Consider the following 5,835-nt stretch of genomic DNA (forward strand, 5'->3'; position numbering starts at 1 on the left):
TCCTGCTGACACTTTGCAAGAATACCACTGACAGATTGAACAGGCAAAAGAAAACTGTATTTAAACTGAAACTTACTGCTACCAGCAGATGATATGTACTTGACGTTTTCCTGGTGAAGGGTTGCATCTTTTGTCTTGTATCTGAGCTTAGCAGCAATGGCGACATTGACTGATCTGCTTTCCCACAGAGGTCCACAATTCATCTGCTTAATCCTACACAGCAACTTCAGGTGAGTTTCCAAGTAATACAGCAGAGATCCAGCCAGAGGATGTTTACAAAGTACTTCAAATCGCTGTAGAGGGAACACAATTTTGACAGAAGTGTCAGAGAAGGACAGTGTCCAGTTTTGCTGTCTGGTCATACCCAAACATAGGGATATTTCAGTCAGAAGGCCAAAAAAAGTACCGTAGAGATGAGGACAAGAAGATGGCCTTTTATTTTGTGTCAGAAAATAGAAGGCAAAAGTAATTCTCTTGTGCAACTCTGAATTGTTCCATAGTCTTCACTAATCACAATTCCACAACTCCACCTACAGTACAGCCAGATAACTTTTTGTCCTGAGAGAAATTTTGTCAGTAAAAAGCTGTCCTGTAGACTTTCTGCCTCTCCACTGCTCATGAAAGAAAGTCTGCCAGCCACTCATATATACAGATCAACCAATGAAGCTTGCTTTTAAACCCCATGACTCCGTTATCTGTTGGCATTCTTGTACCTTCATCAACAAATGTGAGCCAATGTCTTCAGCTCCTAGGAAAGTGAAATTGCTCACACTACCTTATTCCCTCTGGCAAGGCTGAAGTTTACTGCTGTTATCCTTGGGTAGGATACAGCAAAGGAAATTCACTCCAGAGCAGCAAATAATAAGAACAATGGTTGGGGGCTTCTCAGATTTAAAGACACTTCACTGGTTCACACAGGCAAAGTCTAAACACCCTGCAATTTTATTCAGTGGTTTATGCACTCTACACTTTCACCTATTCAGCAGTGTTAAGTCCTATGGAACATCCTGTCTTTTTCATAGTGACATTTCCTTCAGCATTTTTTCCTACCCTTTTGACAGTAGGAAATAAAACTACTTTCCAATTTTGAAATCAAGAACAAATGGATGACTTCCTCCCCATGATGGTTTCAGGAGGATTTTCACACAACACCACCTGTTAAGCTCTAGAAAAAATATATGGTTATGTTTTTTTCCCAGGTCTTTAACCCACATATACTTGTTTATCCCTCTATCAAAACATTACTGTTCTTTATATTATCGGAATACCTAAATCAAAGACCAAATGTCAATGTTTTTGGCCTGACATTCACACTGAAAGGATCATATTGAAACTGAAGAGCTTGCAGGATAGTTTAGGATGTAACAGATAACAGTGATTAAAAACAGAGGACAGAGGTAACTATATAGGATCACGTGTTACTAAGTAACCCTTATGCAATCAGCAATAGATCTTTTTTTTTTTCCTATGATGTGTCTCTGTATCAAGATTTATATGCAGTAATTCAAAGGGGCTGAACAAGTTGTGCGCTTAAGTAATCTCCGATTGAAAAAAAAAGAAAAAAAAAATCATTTGGTTTGGGAAAAGAAAGTCAATAAGAAATGAAAAAAAGGTAACCAAGCAAACAAAAATGTTGCAAGAGGAAAGCTAACCACTCTTCCAGAGAAGCAGGTCGTGCTGTTTGCACCAAGCCCGCGGCAGCACAGAGAACTGCATATTCCTCCCTGCAACCTGAGCCGGAGCCCAGCGAGGCAGACCCGAGCAGGAGTAGCTGCATCAGCTACTCTCTCCATCCGGACTCGAGGAGAAAGGCTTACTAAAACACTACAACAAGATCCCTGGGAACGTAGAGCCATGGCCCACACTTCGGTAAAGAATAACAATTCCCGCAGCAACAGGCAGCTGCTCAAGCTTCAGGCCATGCAAACTGGGGAAGCACCGAGGGGCACTTGCCCCAGCCCCCCGTAGAGATCCACGTAACTGGCGGTCACTTAAACGCGTTCTCTTAAGGTAACTGGAACCACCAATAGTAAGGGCTCTCTGGATGAAAAGGTTATTTACTGCAATTTTAAACTCTATTTTAACTCTGGGCATTGAACCTCCACTAGAAAAGTTTCAAAAAGCATATGGAAACTCTCCACTGCAGAAGTGGCTTCATTGAGAAAATCCTTTTCCAAATCAATGCAATTTAATGGGAAAAATCCATTCCAGAATGAAATTGTTCTTCACTGTATAGATCTATAGCAAATCTACAGATTTCTATAGATCTTTGAAGCCATACTTGAGGTGATCTTGTAATCACATAAAACACACCACTAGCAGACCAGAAAACCAGTTGGTAGGCAGTGCCCCATTAAAACAGTATTTTCAGGTTTGTAAGCTTGTGGGTAGGCTGCATAAATCACTAAGGTGAATGCACTGCATAAAAACAAGTAATTATTACATGAGGGTGTAGCTGTCACAGTATAAAAGATGATTGAGTAAGCAGATTAAACAGCAAGGAGCAAGAAGCTAACAACAGTGCTAAGGAGATTACAGAAACAACAACTGATATTCTACTGAAAGAGGTGAGTGATCAAAGACAAAAAAATTAAGTAAAAAAAAATGTTGCTTGCTTTGTCCACTTCTTGGGCCAATGTGGTCTTAGCAACTGATGGTGGTGTTACCACCACCACAGAAGGTGGTATTAACAACTAGCTGATGTTAACAACTCCCTGTTGCCACAGAATTAAGACTTCAATGATATTGTTGATCTCTTCTGCTCTCTCCTGTGACATGATGCATGTTTTGGTCTTTCTAGTAAGCTCGTTAAAAGATGCTAGGAGAGTTTTGTGATTTTATAGATGAGGAGTATCTTCTCTAGAATACCTTGTTCCACATACCAGTCTTGACTAACAACTCCTATATGATTATTTGCTTTATGCATTTGCACTTTGGGGCTAGAGATGGAAAAAAGAAAGGGGATGGAGAAGGGAAAAGAAGAAATTCTAAGTTCCTAAATCTTATGACAACTATTTTATATATGGAAACCTGTGAGATAATGAATCAATGTGTACTGGTATGTATTTTTGAAGAGCGTGTGGACTTACTGCAAGACTGGAAGAAAGCAAATAGCACTGGAACCCACAAGAAAAAAAGGAGGATCCCAGCAACAGGACGGATGCTAACTGTACTTATGAACTAATGTACTTATATACTAATGAAGTAGTACTAAAGTATATAAACTACACCAGTGACTACACAGAACTAAGTGAAGCCATCAGCTATACTGCCTGGATACACCACCCCAGACAAACATCACAGGTGTGGGATCCCCCCCTTTTTTTTTTTAAACAAACATGGATTGCAAAATTTGGCGATGAAGAGAATGCAAATGAGATGAAATCTGGCTGAGTGTTACAGAATTGTTTCCTAACGTGTCATCTTGCAAAAACTTAATCTGAAAAAAATAATTTAAAAGCACCAGTGTGCACCACTTTTGAATGAAATGGAAGAGAAGAAAAGTAAAGAAAGACTCATCGTTTCCAGCACTTGGCAGAATCTCCAGAGCCCTGGGTTCTCCTGCAGCTTTGTTGTGAGGCTGAAGTCAAACACCTTCTACATTAGTTCCTGCTCTACCTTTGAATATGGGACCCTTTCCTTACATTTGGTCAACAAGCTGTGATTTGGATGCATTACTGTAGTATGAAATAATTAATGATATTACTTACACCAAAGGTATTACAATAGTACGTGGGTGTTTAAAATGAAGTATGGTATGTGACCGCATATCAGGAGGAAGTCTTGCAATGACCTGCACTCCACACCATGGGCTGAAACACGAGTAAGCTTGGGACCTCAGCACCCAGAAGAGGACAACAAAGGGCGTTAACCACAGAACAAGTCTTTTTTGTAGAGTATATGCAGCATATGGAGTAGATAGTGCTTACTACGTTCAAGCGGTTTTTAGTCTTTACAAGTTACTGAAAAGATCAACGCTGTTCACATGTTTCTCTGTTAATTCAGAATTACGTGCTAAATACTCATACAATCAATGATCCATTTCTCACTGATGATGCTGATTTGACATTACAGAATTTATAGCATTTATTGCACGCTCCTGCAATCAAAGGGACAGATTGCATTTTATGATACAGACATAGGCCCTGCTTGGATGCCATAATTGCCTCAAGAAAGGTTTTAAGCTGGATGTTACATAAAAAAAGATGTGGTGTTGTGGGAATATTTTTAGCATTTGCCTTCCTATTGCATACTTCTACCAGGAAGCACCTTCTTTGGATTGCCACAGAGCGAGTCAAAATGCTGTGATTGCAGTCATAGGGAATTCATTTAAAGCTGCAGATGGACTGTTGGAGAAGCTCAAAGTGCAGTCTTGAGGCAAACCATACTATGGCAGGTGTTGTGTCTGAGAGGTTAAGAAAGGAGCAGGCTATGTGCTAAAGAAGCAGCAATGCTGTGGAGCTCCAAGTGACCTCAAAGACAGCATCGTCCCATGGTACAGAGATTAATCTTGGCAGTGCACACTGCGGGGTGAGTGAAATACACACCTCAGGCTTCAAAGGTACTCGAGGCAGCATGAGGCAGTGCCTGAAGTGCCATCCCAGGATATACAAGACTGGGGCTGAAAACACAGTCTGCTTCTGACTAGTTAAAGTATTTCTTAGATTTGTATCAACTGTGGCAAATCATACTGCAAAACACCCAAGCCCAGTTGGAAAGCGCCAAGACATTGTGCTTCAGCATTTCAGAAGAAATAACGCATCTGTGTTCAGCTAAGACTGTCCTCTTGCTTTTAAAGGTTTGAAAGATCCTCAAAGCCAAGTAGAGCTCAGTCAGCTTTCCGAAAATGCTAGAGACAAAAGAAAACCCCTTACCAACCAGCTCTAACACTGGTATCTTCTAGAAATTACTTTGTAGGAAACACCCTGAACTGAAATCAGCTCCTTGTAAAACAATAGAGCTGACTGCAAAAAGCCTTTGGCAGCAACCACTGAAAGCTGAAGAGCTCAGTACCACTTCAGCGGTACTTGCCTGGGTTTGCTCTTAAGTGCTTTCCCTTCTGTCATTTCTTAAAACTAACAAACAAGCCCACTTCCCTCCCACTTCCTAACAGAAAATACCGATTTCATAGCACAAGCAACATGCTCCAAGATCTGGCACAGGCACAAAGCAATCCACATCAAAGGCAGGTCTCACCACAAGTGGATAAGAAGTCACAGGACCACCATGTTAACACTATGTTAACTAAACCAAAAAACTTACACAGAAGCATTAATTCTCAAACTCCTCCCCACCCCAAATTTCCCAGCTTGTTGTCACAAAGACTCACGTCCTTTTAGCAACCACTGGCAGGAGCACTGGGGGGCCACTGTAATTTCAGTATTTTTTACTGAGGGAGAAAGTATTTGAGCATCATGTTCTGAGATGTGTGCGCTGCAATAACCTATGAGCTCAGAGGCAGAAGAAACATGTCGGGGGGGATAGAGCTCCCTGATAAAATCCTCCTGGCTCCTCAGAGCAATAGTCTTCCCGCAGTGCATCCCTTCAGAAAAGCCTGGAAAAGGAACACAGTATTTTTGCATCTACTGGAAAGCAGCAGTCAAACTGGGTCTTACCAAGGATGACAGATGCAAGTCTGAGTCAGATATTAGGCAAAACCTTCTTCCATGCTAGCACATCCCACTGAAATTGGGAAGACATTGCTCCAAGCACTATTCTCAAATAAAAGAACCCCAGAATCACAGGACTGGGGGAAAAAATAGCAAACCACAGAAACACATACTCCACCTCAGCTGCTTTTGAACAATCTGGTCCAAAAGGGCTGAAACATTCTCC

This window comes from Phaethon lepturus, unplaced genomic scaffold, assembly GCF_000687285.1.
Source record: "Phaethon lepturus isolate BGI_N335 unplaced genomic scaffold, ASM68728v1 scaffold6262, whole genome shotgun sequence".
NCBI lineage: Eukaryota > Metazoa > Chordata > Aves > Phaethontiformes > Phaethontidae > Phaethon > Phaethon lepturus.